Source organism: Hyperolius riggenbachi, chromosome 5 (genome assembly GCF_040937935.1).
Source record: "Hyperolius riggenbachi isolate aHypRig1 chromosome 5, aHypRig1.pri, whole genome shotgun sequence".
Lineage (NCBI taxonomy): Eukaryota > Metazoa > Chordata > Amphibia > Anura > Hyperoliidae > Hyperolius > Hyperolius riggenbachi.
In genome coordinates this window covers 378,663,614-378,679,571 of record NC_090650.1, presented here as the reverse complement: position 1 = coordinate 378,679,571, position 15,958 = coordinate 378,663,614, and the positions used below count along the sequence as shown (strand labels likewise).

Genomic DNA, 15,958 nt, shown 5'->3' with positions numbered 1-15,958 from the left:
GCCATCAGGATCAGGAAAAACTGACAGTTTTTACAGCCAGTGTGCTGTAAACTGTCAATTTTCTATTTGTTACTATGTAGCTGCAAAACCTGTGTCTGCTGAGCAAACCGGTCCGGAAAATTGGGTCCTGCCGAAACGGACCACGGAACCGTACGGCCGGTTCCATTGGCAGACACTAATGTGAACTGGGCCGAAAACAAAGAAAACCCCAAGAATCCCACGAGGAGATGGACTGGCGCAAATTATATCAGTTCTGTCAGATTTTATCTGCTTACTTTTTTCGCGATAGTGGACCTTAAAGTATACCTGAGACAAATTAAATAGAAGCATTTATACTTACCTGTACTACTGCACAGGCGCAGAAAGCTTCCGGGCACAGGAATGTGACAGGGGCGCACCGCGAAACAGAATATAGCGGAATTGCCAGTGGGGGAATCAGCCTGAAGAGATGGCAAGGAAGCCCAACAGCTTGAAGGGGGCTGGAGGAAGCCCCAGGTAAGAGTAAAGGCTTTCATTTAATTTGTCTCAGGTTTGCTTTAATAATGCACCAAACTGAAACAACAACGGGCCTGCTATGGACTTTATACGGACAGTTTATATGCTTTTAGCCCGAGACCGAAGTTCCCTATGCGTAGTAATCCCTGCAGCGAGCTGGTCTCAGATGCAAGATGCACACAACAGTCGCTAGTGAGACTGAGAATGGTATAGCTGGAATTGTGTACAGAGATGGGCGCTAGTGAGACTGAGAATGGTATAGCTGGAATTGTGTACAGAGATGGGAACTAGTATAATAGCCGCACAACGCAAACGCATGACGTGACTCGCAGGCAATAATAAGCCAATCCGCCCCGCTCACTCCTCCTGCTATGAAGCCGCTGGTTGCCGCCCAGTACGGGGCAACCAATCATCGCACAGGAACTTGCAGTCAGGGGACGTCACTCACGCTAGCCCCGCCCTGCTCCCATCGCAGGCGCTCTTGCTGGTGAGCGGGGCGGTGACGTCAGGTGGGCCGGTCGCTGGATGATGTGTGGGAGGCGGGGTCGGGGGTGGAGCCGTACGATGGCCGCAGAGGTGCTGATCGCTTGGAGAGTGTGAGGCGGACGGTGACTGGGGAGGAGAAGCGGCCGGGCAGGGGAGGCCGAGGACGGGACATCCGCCCGGTACGTGCAATGCTGTATGGGTGAATGTGCCATTGGTGGTGTATACATAGCAGTGCCGCCTCACTGCACAGAGCAGCCCCCTGTGTGTCTCTCCCCGCACCCTCCACACAGCTGCCTGCATGGCTGCTTCTAATCACTGCCTATTTCTGGCTGCCCCTTATGATTGCCTGTCTGTCTGCTTGCCACAATCTAATGACTGCCTATTTACTGCTGCTGTCTCTGAAGACTGCCTGCTGTCTCTAATGACTGCCTATTTACTGCTGCTGTCTCTGAAGACTGCCTATCACTGCCTGCTGACTGTCCCTAATGACTGCCTGTCTCTGACGGCTGCCCATCACTGTCTGCTGACTGTCTCTAATGACTGCCTGTCTCTGACGGCTGCCCATCACTGTCTGCTGACTGTCTCTAATGACTGCCTGTCTCTGACGTCTGCCCATCGCTGTCTGCTGACTGTCTCTAATGACTGCCTGTCTCTGACGTCTGCCCATCGCTGTCTGCTGACTGTCTCTAATGACTGCCTGTCTCTGACGGCTGCCCATCGCTGTCTGCTGACTGTCTCTAATGACTGCCTGTCTCTGACGGCTGCCCATCGCTGTCTGCTGACTGTCTCTAATGACTGCCTGTCTCTGACGGCTGCCCATCACTGTCTGCTGACTGTCTCTAATGACTGCCTGTCTCTGACGGCTGCCCATCACTGTCTGCTGACTGTCTCTAATGACTGCCTGTCTCTGACGGCTGCCCATCACTGTCTGCTGACTGTCTCTAATGACTGCCTGTCTCTGACGGCTGCCCATCACTGTCTGCTGACTGTCTCTAATGACTGCCTGTCTCTGACGGCTGCCCATCACTGTCTGCTGACTGTCTCTAATGACTGCCTGTCTCTGACGGCTGCCCATCACTGTCTGCTGACTGTCTCTAATGACTGCCTGTCTCTGACGGCTGCCCATCACTGTCTGCTGACTGTCTCTAATGACTGCCTGTCTCTGACGGCTGCCCATCACTGTCTGCTGACTGTCTCTAATGACTGCCTGTCTCTGACGGCTGCCCATCACTGTCTGCTGATTGTCTCTAATGACTGCCTGTCTCTGACGGCTGCCCATCACTGTCTGCTGACTGTCTCTAATGACTGCCTGTCTCTGACGGCTGCCCATCACTGTCTGCTGACTGTCTCTAATGACTGCCTGTCTCTGACGGCTGCCCATCACTGTCTGCTGACTGTCTCTAATGACTGCCTGTCTCTGACGGCTGCCCATCACTGTCTGCTGACTGTCTCTAATGACTGCCTGTCTCTGACGGCTGCCCATCACTGTCTGCTGACTGTCTCTAATGACTGCCTGTCTCTGACGGCTGCCCATCACTGTCTGCTGACTGTCTCTAATGACTGCCTGTCTCTGACGGCTGCCCATCACTGTCTGCTGACTGTCTCTAATGACTGCCTGTCTCTGACGGCTGCCCATCACTGTCTGCTGACTGTCTCTAATGACTGCCTGTCTCTGACGGCTGCCCATCACTGTCTGCTGACTGTCTCTAATGACTGCCTGTCTCTGACGGCTGCCCATCACTGTCTGCTGACTGTCTCTAATGACTGCCTGTCTCTGACGGCTGCCCATCACTGTCTGCTGACTGTCTCTAATGACTGCCTGTCTCTGACGGCTGCCCATCACTGCCTGCTGACTGTCTCTAATGACTGCCTGTCTCTGACGGCTGCCTATCACTGCCTGCTGACTGTCTCTAATGACTGCCTGTCTCTGACGGCTGCCCATCACTGTCTGCTGACTGTCTCTGACGGCTGCCTATCACTGTCTGCTGACTGTCTCTGACGGCTGCCCATCACTGTCTGCTGACTGTCTCTGACGGCTGCCCATCACTGTCTGCTGACTGTCTCTGACGGCTGCCCATCACTGTCTGCTGACTGTCTCTGACGGCTGCCCATCACTGTCTGCTGACTGTCTCTGACGGCTGCCCATCACTGTCTGCTGACTGTCTCTATGGACTGCCTGTCTCTGACGGCTGCCCATCACTGTCTGCTGACTGTCTCTATGGACTGCCTGTCTCTGACGGCTGCCCATCACTGTCTGCTGACTGTCTCTAAGGACTGCCTGTATCTGACGGCTGCCCATCACTGTCTGCTGACTGTCTCTAATGACTGCCTGTCTCTGACGGCTGCCCATCACTGTCTGCTGACTGTCTCTAATGACTGCCTGTCTCTGAGGGCTGCCTGTCACTGTCTGCTGACTGTCATTAGAGACAGTCAAGCAGCCCTCAGAGACAGGCAGTCATTAGAGACTGCCTGTCTCTGAGGGCTGCCCGTCACTGTCTGCTGACTGTCTCTAATGGCTGCCCGTCACTGTCTGCTGACTGTCTCTAATGACTGCCTGCATGATTGCTTTTAGAGACTGCTTGTTTCTGGCTGCTGACTGCTTGCTTTCACCAAAGAGTGCCTGTGTCTGCCTGCTCACTGTGTGTAAAGAGGGCCTGTCTCTGCTTGCTTACTGCCTCCAAAAAGTTCCTGACTCTGCCTGCTCACTGTCTGTAAAGAGCACCTGCCTCTGCCCTCTTACTGTCTGTAAAGAGTGCCCGCCTCTGCCTGCTCACGGTCTGTGACCCAGCAGGAAACCTCATCGGCAACAATTCTCCAAGTACCCTCTACCGCATGAAGTGTTGTGATTGGCCAAATAGCCAATTGGCGTAGTTTACTACAAGCTATTGAAGACCAAGAAGTTCAGTAGGGTGCCGTCCACCCAATAACATTAGCTGAAGTTCTCTATGAGGTTTCCTGCTGAGTTCCCTAGAGAAGACCAATATCCTGTCTGCAAAGATTGCCTGCCTGTCACTGCTTGCTGTGTCTGATGGCGTAATCTATTTCCTTCCTGTCTCTGAACACTTACTGATTCTAAATGCTTGCTCACTGTCTTTTATGACTGCCTATCTCTGCCTGCTCACTGTCTCTTGACTGCCTACCCCTGCCTGTTGACTTTTTTCAATGACTGCCTGCATGATGGCCTACCCCTGCCTGCTAACTGTCTCTGATGGCCTACCCCTGCCTGCTGACTGTCTCTGATGGCCTACCCCTGCCTGCTGACTGTCTCTGATGGCCTACCCCTGCCTGCTGACTGTCTCTGATGGTCTACCCCTGCCTGCTGACTGTCTCTGATGGTCTACCCCTGCCTGCTGACTGTCTCTGATGGCCTACCCCTGCCTGCTGACTGTCTCTGATGGTCTACCCCTGCCTGCTGACTGTCTCTGATGGTCTACCCCTGCCTGCTGACTGTCTCTGATGGTCTACCCCTGCCTGCTGACTGTCTCTGATGGTCTACCCCTGCCTGCTGACTGTCTCTGATGGCCTACCCCTGCCTGCTGACTGTCTCTGATGGCCTACCCCTGCCTGCTGACTGTCTCTGATGGCCTACCCCTGCCTGCTGACTGTCTCTGATGGTCTACCCCTGCCTGCTGACTGTCTCTGATGGTCTATCCCTGCCTGCTGACTGTCTTTAATGATGGTCTACCCCTGCCTGCTGACTGTCTTTAATGATGGTCTACCCCTGCCTGCTGACTGTCTTTAATGATGGTCTATCCCTGCCTGCTGACTGTCTCTAATGATGGTCTACCCCTGCCTGCTGACTTTCTCCAATAATGGCTTACCCCTGCCTACTGATTATCTTTAATGACGGACTACCCCTGCCTGCTATCTCTGACGGACTACCCCTGCCTGCTATCTCTAATGACGCACTACCCCTGCCTGCTATCTCTAATGACGCACTACCCCTGCCTGCTATCTCTAATGACGGACTACCCCTGCCTGCTATCTCTAATGACGGACTACCCCTGCCTGCTATCTCTAATGACGCACTACCCCTGCCTGCTATCTCTAATGACGCACTACCCCTGCCTGCTATCTCTAATGACGCACTACCCCTGCCTGCTATCTCTAATGACGCACTACCCCTGCCTGCTATCTCTAATGACGGACTAACCCTGCCTCCTGTTTTTCTCTGACAGTCTACCCTGTCTGCTGACTACCTCTGACCTATTACACTTGTCTGCTGACTACCTCTGACCTATTACACCTGTCTGCTGACTACCTCTGACCTCTTACCCCTGCCTGCTGACTACCTCTGACTACTTACTCCTGCCTGCTGACCTTCCCATAAAGGCCTACCCCTGCCTGTTGACTTTCTCTAAGAACGGCTTATCCCCGCTTACTGAATTTCCCCAAGGAGGGCTTACCCCTGCCTGCTATTTCTAATGTACCCTACCACTGCCTGCTGACTATCTCCAATGATGACCTACCGCCGCCTGCTGACTATCTCCAATGATGACCTACCGCCGCCTGCTGACTATCTCCAATGACGACCTACCGCCGCCTGCTGACTATCTCCAATGATGACCTACCGCTGCCTGCTGACTATCTCTGACGGCCTACCGCTGCCTGCTGACTATCTCCAATGATGACCTACCGCTGCCTGCTGACTATCTCTGACGGCCTAGCCCTGATTGCATGTCTTTCTGTCTGCTCACTATCTCTGACTATCTCTTTCCCTTTCCATGGTTTCTAAAGACTGTGTTTCATTGCCTGCACACTTTCTCTGTTGACGGTTTAGTCTTGAAGACTGCCTGCTGAGCTGTTTACCTTCTACCTGCCCACAATCTCCTGGCTGCATAATTGTCTCCACTATGCTTGCCCGCTATCCCCTTTCTGTATGGTGGTCTTTCTTATGCCTGTCTACTATTTCCTGCCTGCTTGGTGATCTCCCTTCTGCTCATCCGCTGTCTCTTGCCTGCATGGCTTGCTTTCCACTGCCTGCATGACCAGGGTCAAATAATATGCAATGCTTACACTTCTGGAAAAAGGTGCTCAGACTAGGGCTGATCCTTTTACTCTTAAAGGGAAGGTCCAAGCAAAAAAAAAAAATGAGTTTCACTTACCTGGGGCTTCTACCAGCCCCATGCAGCCATCCTGTGCCCTCGTAGTCACTCACTGCTGCTCCAGTCCCCCGCTGGGAGCTTTCTGACCTCGGAGGTCAGGGCCGAATTGCGTACATTTTTACACATTTCCGCTAGTGCAGGAACATTAACGCATACATTTTTACGCGTTAGTGGTGCAACGCGTACATTTTTGTTCCTGCACTAGCTGGAATGCGTAAAAATGTATGCAATGTGGCCCTGACCTCCGAGGTCAGAAAGCTGCCAGCGGGGGACTGGAGCAGCAGTGAGTGACTACAAGGGCACAGGATGGCTACATGGGGCTGGTAGAAGCCCCAGGTAAGTAAAACTCATTTTTTTTTTTTGCTTGAACCTTCCCTTTAAGTTCTGTGTGAAGGATTTTTTTAAAACGTATTACAGTTCGATTTCAAGCTGTGTACATATATTTGGACTGGTTCACATAGGCCTCAATTCACTAAGCTTAACTCCTGTCTTTAATAACTCTTTTGAGCTGTTTTACAGTTATCACCATGGTGATATAATTGTGATAACTGTAAAACAGCTCAGAAGAGTTATTAAAGACAGGAGTTAAGCTTAGTGAATTGAGGCCATAGACTTCTACTGTGCAATGAAGAAAGGCTTGTGAGGCCTTCCTCTGCAGGCTATATAATAACAATTGGCCTAAATCTCCCATGTGGTCAGTTGTTATTCCCTTGAGTAGGGCTGACTGTAATGCCTACGCAGAGAGCACTGTCATTCAAGACTTTTCTTTAGTGTACAGAATATACACACATGACAGTTTTAGGTAGTGAAAGTCTGTCTATATGAAGTTTTATTTTATGAGTTGGCACATTTATATTGGGCCACTTGCTGCATATTCTGCTGCCTGAAACACTTTTTCTGACATTGGACTATTTGGCTCCCATTGTCTGCTACCCAACTTGCTTGTTAACTTCTTGGTGCCCTGGCTGCACAAATCATCTCATCCCACCCACCTTCTCTGTGGCCAGCACTGCAGCAGATCAGAGTTCTCTCCCTCTCCCCCTTCACTTTTTGAAAAGTATTTAAAGGGATACTGTAGGGGGGTCGGGGGAAAATGAGCTGAACTTACCCGGGGCTTCTAATGGTCCCCTGCAGACATCCTGTGCCCGCGCAGCCGCTCACCGATGCTCCGGCCCCGCCTCCGGTTCACTTCTGGAATTTCAGACTTTAAAGTCAGAAAACCACTGCGCCTGCGTTGCCGTGTCCTCGCTCCAGCTGATGTCACCAGGAGTGTACTGTGCAGACACAGACCATACTGGGCCTGCGCTGTGCACTCTTGATGACATCAGCGGGATCGAGGACACGGCAACGCAGGCGCAGTGGTTTTCTGACTTTAAAGTCAGAAATTCCAGAAGTGAACCGGAGGCGGGGCCGGTGCATCGGTGAGCGGCTGCGCGGGCACAGGATGTCTGCGGGGGACCATTAGAAGCCCCGGGTAAGTTCAGCTCATTTTCCCCCGACCCCCCTACAGTATCCCTTTAAAGTGGACCTGAACTCTTGCAAAGGCCAGAAGGAAAATAGAGAGAAGTGCACCCTGTATGTATTTAGAGAGTTTATCTTGTCTAATCCCCCCCTCATCTGTGTCTAATCACAACTGTAATGTGATCTCTCAGCTGTGTCAGCTGGCTGCCTTGGTAGAGCAGTTAATTTCTAAACACAGGATGTAAACCCTATAGCTGCTTCCATGAAAGTGGGAAGTAGACACACTGCAGATTTTATTTCAGGATTAGTATCAGCTGTAACAACGAATATGTTGTTATGCTGTTGCGTATCTTTTAGAGCAGAGAGGAAGTCCTGAGTTCAGGTCCGCTTTAACCCTATACATACTGTGTTTTCATAGAACACTGAAGTCGAAGAAAAGTGAGAATTGGTTTCCTATTGCAGGGCAGGTTGATGAGAGGTACACCAGGTCTGGGCTGCTGGGACTTGTGTTGCAGTGCAGTACTATGCACCACAAATGTTATTCGATGTCCAAGGACATCAGACATTGTATTGTGCAGTGAGATGCCACACTGATGCATGTATTCTCAATTGTTACAGTTTGGCTCTATTGATATTGGGGCAGCATCACAGTGCATAACTGTGCAAAGCAAGGCCACACGTGTTGTTAGTTGCATTGGCCCCAGTTCACCTCTCTTCTCAGCTGTCTGGTTGTTACATATTATGTCTTTGTGAATGCACATCCTGCTATCCCACTCATTCCCACTTGCTTCCTATTCCGCAACATTTCCATAGTTGATCAGTTATGATGATATTAACGGTTATTTATGAACAGTCCATGAAAGTGAAATACTGGAATGATAATTTGTTACCCTTGAAGTTATCAGCAACTGGGTTTGAATATATGACAGTTAAGCTAGAATTTCTTGGCAGAATAGGCAAGGCACCCACTAATATACAATTTTGAATGTACAATCTTACCACTTCTATGTTATATGTTGCCTGAAGTATTTATTCAAAGTATGTCCCCTCAGTTTACCCTTCTGCTACATAATTTGGTAAAGTCTTGTACACATGCCCAACTGATGCTGCCTGTTGTGGATCAGGAACTGATTTCCTTGGGCGACATCGCTAGGCTGATGGGGTAGTTATTAGCTGTCTCAGCTGATTTAAAGAGTAACTTCAGCCTAAACATATTGTTATTAAAGAGACACTGAAGCGAAAAAAAATTATGATATTATGATTTGTATGTGTAGTACAGCTAAGAAATAAAACATTAAGATCAGATACATCAGTCTAATTGTTTCCAGTACAGGAAGAGTTAAGCTGGCCATACACTGACCCGATTTGCGGCCGTTTCGACAGCAGATTCGATCACTGGGATCGAATCTGCTGCCAATCATTCGCGCTAAACGCACCCGCCGATCCGATTTCCTCCCGAAATCGGATCGGTCCGTCAATCGCGCCGTGCGGAAAAATACCGTCGATCGCCCGCGGGTAGGGAGCGCGTCGCTAGCGGCGGCCGATCCGATCAGGTATACATTACTTGACGCTGGCTCCCGGGCATCCTCTCCGCGCTGCACCGGACCGCTCTGTTCCTGCTTCCATCCCAGCGTACATTAACTTCCTGTGTCAGATATAGGGCGCTCTATTTGAACTTCCTGGTCACGGAGTGACACAGTGTACGCTGGGATGCGGTGCGGGGTGCAGCGCGGAGAAGAGGACCCGGAGCCAGCTTTAGGTAATGTATACGGGGGGGGGGGGGGGGGGGGGACAGGCGGTAGGAGCAGCTCAACAGATTGTGATCGGTTTCAGGCTGAGACCGATTCACAACCTGTTTGCAGTAAAGGCAGCCATACGATCCCTCTCTGATCAGATTCGATCAGATAGGGATCTGTCAGCTGGTCGATCTAATGGCAAATCGACCAGTGTATGGCTACCTTTAAGAAACTCCAGTTGTTATCTCTATGCAAACAAGCCATTAACTCTCCGACTAATGCTGGATACACACCATGCGTTTCCGCGTTCGATGCGGCCGTCGATACGCTTCGATTCAATTATTTCCGACATGTCCGATTCAAGCTTCGATGGATCGTTAGATCGATTTGCCATACTTTACATGGCATTCGACCTAAAAATCATCGAAATTCGTTCGGAGTTAATCGAATCGACGCGTATCGACGGCCGCGTGCGACGCGGAAACTCGTGGTGTGTATCCAGCATAAGTCTGGAGAGGGCTGTTATCTGACTTTTATTATTTCAACTGTAAGTGAACTGTTTACTTTTTCTCTGCTAGAGGAGAGCTCATTACTTCACAGACTGCTCTGAAAGACTCATTTTGAATGCTGAGTGTTGTGTAATCTGCACATATTATAGAATGATGCAATGTTAGAAAAAACACTATATACCTGAAAATAAAAGTATGAGAATATTTTCTTTGCTGCTAATCTTCTAGTAATTATTCATAGTACACAACCAATTCACTTTATCATATTTTTTTTTTCGCTTCAGTGTCTCTTTAGGCTACTTGCACACCAAGTAGGTGCCACGTTAAGGTCGCATAACATGCACCTAACACAACGTATGGTGCTGCAAGAGCCGACGGTAGAGTGAGCCGCGTTAGGCGGCTCTATTCCGATAAAGTCTCCCAGAGTGGCGCTGATTGGCCGGCGGGACCACGTGACGCGGAGCGAGACACTCCGCATCACGTGGTCCCGCCGGCCAATCAGCGGCCGCCAGTGCAGTGAATATTAAGTAGCCATGTGCGCGGCTACTGTAGCTGGCTCTCCCCACCTCCTCTCCGCCCCCTACTGCGCATGTGCAAACAGTCTAACGCGGCTATAGCCGCTCTAACGACGTAGCATGCTGCACTTTCCGGGCAACGTACAGCGTTACATGTAATGCAACGTGGGCTGTGTGAACAGCCCACTTGAGTTACATTGCTGTGCGTTGGGGGAACGTTACAGGCGCACTAACGTGCGCCTGTAACGTCCCTGTGTGTAAGCAACCTTAAGTTACGTTAGTTATGCTAATTAAAGAGAATCTCTATTGTTAAAATCGCAGAAAAGTAAACATACCAGTGCGTTAGGGGACATCTCCTATTACCCTCTGTCACAATTTCGCCGCTCCTCGCCGCATTAAAAGTGGTTAAACACAGTTTTAAAAAGTTTGTTTATAAACAAACAAAATGGCCACCAAAACAGGAAGTAGGTTGATGTACAGCATGTCCACACATAGAAAATACATCCATACACAAGCAGGCTGTATACAGCTTTCCTTTTGAATCTCAAGAGATCATTGTGTGTTTCTTTCCCCCTGCATCTCTTATGCACTGAAGTTTCAGGCTGCTCGTTTCTTCCTGCAAACAGCTTTGCCCTTGTCTGTAATTCCTCAGTATGTGAAAGCCCAGCCAGCTCAGAGGACGATTTATCCAGCTTGTAAAAGATAAGTGAGAAGAGAGAAGCTGCTCTAATCTAAATAATACACAGGCAGTGTGCATAGAGGGGCCTGGAAGGGGGAGTTCATAGCAGAACCACAACACTGAAGAACTTGGCAGCTTTCCAGACACAGGCTGACAAGTCTGACAGGGGAAAGATACATTGATTTATTACAGAGACAGTGATAGTATAAAATGCTGCAGTAAGCCACAACACATTAGAATAGCTTTTGGAACTTGTAGTATGATAAAAAACAGGATGCAATTTTTGTTACGGAGTCTCTTTAAAATAGATGGGTAATATAATCTCTTACCTGCCCTGTTTTACTTTCAAAGACTTTTATTGAGAAAAGCTTGAAAACAATGGTACAGGTAACAGGCATAAGCAGCATGAACAGTTTCTTTCAAACAACATATAGTTTAGTAACAGTGAACCTAGTATGCCATAAAATTGCAGGAAATCTACCTAGAAGGCGGCTTTAGGTGGTAACTCAACAAAAGTTGAACATTAGACATATAGAAGGTGGAGCTGTAGAACAATCCCTAGAGTAAAGTACCCAGGGGAAATTTCCGCATTGATTTGCGGTATAAGAACATAAGACTATATATACAGGAGTCCCTCAGATGACAAAGGGGGGGGGACTCCAGAGTGGCACAGAGACAACTTCCGTCAGGACGTCGGAATGTTGTATTGGAGGACCAGGACTCAGGACTTGCATTTGCATAGACTAATTTAGTTGCTGTTTGATATTTAAGACATCTCTCTCTTTTATTTATTCTTTTTTCTGTTGCATTAATGCTTCCTTCAACAATGACGTAGTAGTTGAGCTGTCCCTTTGGAACAGGATGAGTCTAACCATGGCTGCCATACTCTCTCGAAGCGATCTAGGCAATCCGCTATTCTGGCGTTTAGTTGTTCACATTGCATTATATAGTTTATTCTATCCAGAACCTGTCGATATCTAAGGTTTGGTTGTAGCCATAGATGGGCTATATGTAGTTTAACTGCGAGTGCTATAAATTGTATTAGCTTGTGAGAAGCATATTGGATTTCTAGTGGTTTATAACCTAAAAGAAATATTTTAGGGTCTTTTTCTATTGGTATGCCCAGATCACTTCGAATGAGAGCGTGTATTTTAGACCAGATTGTAACCGACCTGGGACAAGACCAAAAGATATGATATATTGTACCTTTGTCTGGACAGCCTCGATAGCAAGTGTCTGGTTTGTTTTTATCAAAAGTATGGATTTTTTGTGGTGTCATGTAGATTCTGTGCAGTAGTTTTATTGAGGTCTCAAGACCTGAGCTATATATGCTTCCTTTGGAGAGAGTTTCCATGCATTCAGACCAAGTTTCATCATCTAATGTCTCGCCCAGGTCAGCTTCCCAGTCTTTTTGATATTTATGTCGAAAGGAGATAGAGGGCTGATTAAAAATTGAGTATAGTTGCGAAAGGACCCCTTTTTTGGTGGGGTCATTAGAGCATAGTTGCTCAAACCATGTGTTTGTGATTGGTTTATTGTGTATGGAGAAGGATGAGGTAAAGTGATAGATTTGAGATATGCGAAAATTTTCGTTCAGGGTTGCAGGGAAGATATTTTTTAGATGTTGTAATGATGGGAGTTTGTTATCAATTGTAATATCGCGTAAAGAGAGGATATTTGCCTCTTTCCATGCCTTAAAGGCTATATGATTTAGTCCTGCCTGAAAGTCAGGGTTTCCGAAAATATCTAATAGTGGGGGAGTGGGAGATTGTAGGTTGTATCTCATCTTCATCCCTCTCCAAACATTCAAGGTGTGAAAAACCGTAGGGGCTAGTTTCTTAAGGGGAGCCAGCTTCCATTTTGTTGACCATAGAAGGCCTTTCCAGGTCATAGGCTGTAGTATATCATTTTCTAGCTCTACCCATGCAGGAGCATGGTCTTTCGCATATATGAAGGGTAAAAACGCCAGTTGCGATGCTTTATAATATTTAGATATGTTAGGAACAGATAGCCCTCCTTGCGATTTATGAATCCAAAGCACTTTCTTAGCAATTCTGGCCCTTTTACCGTTCCATATGAATTTCAATATATCAGATTGTAGGGAGGATATGTCTTGTGTGTTAAGGGGTATGGGTAAGACCCTAAATAGATATGTCAGCTTAGGCAATAACGTCATCTTGACAGACGTGATTCTTCCTGACCAGGAGATACTGTACTTTTTCCAAGCTTCTAGGTCATGTTTTAGAGTATGTATTAATGGGGTGTAATTTAATTTATATAATTTTGAGGTATTGTTGGACAGATTGATTCCCAGGTATTTTAAGTAGTGGTCCTTATACTGGAATTTATAGGTATCAGAGATCTTTTTGGCTGTTAAGGGGTCAGTATTGCAGAACAAAGCTTCTGACTTAGAGGCGTTGACCCTTAAGCCTGAGAGTTCTGCAAATGATTTAAGAAGTTGGAGCAAATGGGGGAGTGATTTTTCAGGTGATGTTAGTGTTAAGAGCACGTCGTCAGCAAATAAACTGATTTTATTGACGTATTCCTTAACTCTATAGCCAAGTATTCCTGTGTGCTGTTTGATAGCTCTTGAGAGAGGCTCCATTGCTAGAGCAAATATGGCAGGGGAGAGCGGGCATCCCTGTCTGGTACCTCGGTTGATAGTGACTCTAGTGCCATCTGAGCCAGGTAGTTTAAGTGTAGCTGTGGGTAGTGAGTATAATTGCGTCAGCCAGTGGACATATCGCCCATTTATTCCTGCTTGCTGCAACACTGCAAACATATAGGGCCATGATAGGCTATCAAAAGCCTTTTCTATGTCGAGAGTTAGAAGCATTAGTTTGGTTTTGTGTCTGTTGGCATGATTGATAAGCGTAATATTCTTACGAATATTGTCCACTGCCTGACGCATTGGCACGAAGCCTACTTGATCTTTGGATACAAGGGCTGGTAGGAATGTATTTATTCGGGATGCTAAGATTGCTGTCAGCAGCTTGTAATCAATATTTAGGAGTGAGATTGGCCTGTAATTTTTAATATCCATTTGATCTTTGTTAGGTTTTGGGATAATACTTATCTGGGCATCTAGAAATTCTGAGGAAATTTTCCCCGGCTTTATAAGGTCATTATAAAAGGCAGTGAGGTGCGGAGCTAGCTCATCTCTAAATTTCTTATAATAAGTGGCACTAAACCCATCAGGCCCAGGGGCTTTTTTGGGCTTCAATTTCTTTATGGCCTCGGAGACTTCTTCCTCGTCAATTTTGCGATTTAAAAAATCGCTTGATTGTTTGGTTAGCTTGGGTAGCTGTAAATTCTGGAGGAACTGGGTTATTTCCGTGGGCTCCACTTTGTTAGGTGTTTTGTATAGATTTGTGAAGAAATTTTTAAATGCTTGGAATATTTTTGTAGGGTTACTGGTGATTTCCCCATTGGATGCTCTGATTTTATAAATATTATTTATTTTGTGCTGGTGACGTAATTTGGCTGCTAGCCAGGAGTCTGGTTTATTCAGGTATTTGTATTGTCGTGCCTTTGTCCATCTTAGTGCCTTCTCAACCTGTGAGGATTGAATGATATTTAGTTGTAATTGGGTATCTTTGATGAGAGATGCTATGTGTTTGCTAGGGTGAGCTTGGTTTTCTAAAGTAAGTCTATGAAGTTTGTAAAACAGGTTGTCTGACTTTTCTTGTTTTTTTCCTTTTAAGAGATGTTGCTAGTTTTATTAGGTGTCCCCTCGTGGTTGCCTTGTGGGCTAACCAGATAGACCTGGGTGATATGTCATTTGTTACATTATCCCTGAAGTACTTCCTAAGATGGTCAGCAATAGTATTTCTATTGGACTGGTCAACCAATAGTGATTCATTTAATCTCCAGGTATAAGGTGGTCTAATACCTGCTAGTAAATCAATGCCGAGGAAGAGTATGTCATGATCTGACCATGGTACTGGGATATGTCTAAGGAATAGTAACGCTGGGACGTTTGATGAAGTGGTGAGGATATGGTCTATTTTTGCATATGAGTTGTGGGTTTGCGAGTAGTGTATGTAGCCCTTTTTGCTCCCATGCAGTTCTCTCCATGTGTCTACCAGGAAATTGTCTTCCAGCGCAACTCGTAATTGTTTTCTTTGTTTTTTAGTAAGCTTATCTGGGGATGGCTTAGATTTTTCTAACGAATCAATTAAAGTGAAGTTGAAGTCTCCGCACCACAGAAAAATCGTATTTGGTCCTATATCTAGTTGTGTTTTTAGGTGCGTAAATAACTGGAATGCCGATTCGGGGGGAGCATATGAATTAATCAGGTATAGATGCTTTGAGAAGAGTTCTCCATGTAGGATTACATATCTTCCCTGCTCATCGCATTCAGTTTTGATGTTTGATAATGGGAGATTATTTTTGATAAGGATCGCAGTGCCTCTATGTTTCTTATTTGTATAGGAGAGGAAGTACTGTTGATATTTGGCATGAAAATATTTTGGATGGGATTTTTTTGAAAAGTGGGTCTCTTGCATGCATATTATGTCTGGGTCGTATCTAAGTAGCTGTTGAAAAACTTGGTTTCTTTTATTTGGAGAGTTGAGGCCTCTGACATTAATAGAGAGTGTCTTTAAGGTGATCTTGTTATCATGTGTAGTCATTAGTCTCCTGGATCCCTAGTTTTCTGGATTATTGTCCTGGACCTGATCCCCCAGATGTGCCTTAAAAATAGAACGAAGAACCAAAACAGTTGATGAGCCCGGGGGCTCATAGACTTCTCGAGGGGGTATAGTAGGATCCCAAAAAAGTTGGGTTCCATCTATATCACCTCGTTACGGGGCAGCATAGCCTTGAACACTGCCCAAACTACCCCATTCTTATAGATTATTCATAACACTTTGTTTTTTATATATAAGATAATCAGTAAAACTTCAGAGTATGCTGATCCCCTCCCCATCACCCCGCTCCCCCAGACGTCCCCTTCCTCCTCACAGTTAGC

The 15,958-nt window shown here is 47.0% G+C and overlaps 1 protein-coding gene across 1 annotated transcript in view; it reads left to right on the top strand.

Moving 5' to 3' along the window:
* The first annotated feature begins 1,037 nt into the window (after window positions 1-1,037).
* WWP1 (WW domain containing E3 ubiquitin protein ligase 1) overlaps window positions 1,038-15,958 on the top strand; it is a 259,846-nt gene continuing 244,925 nt past the window's right edge. Inside the window, exon 1 of the mRNA XM_068237622.1 lies at window positions 1,038-1,160. The gene's annotated coding sequence lies outside the window, so the exon portion shown is untranslated. The remainder of the gene's footprint in view (window positions 1,161-15,958) is intronic.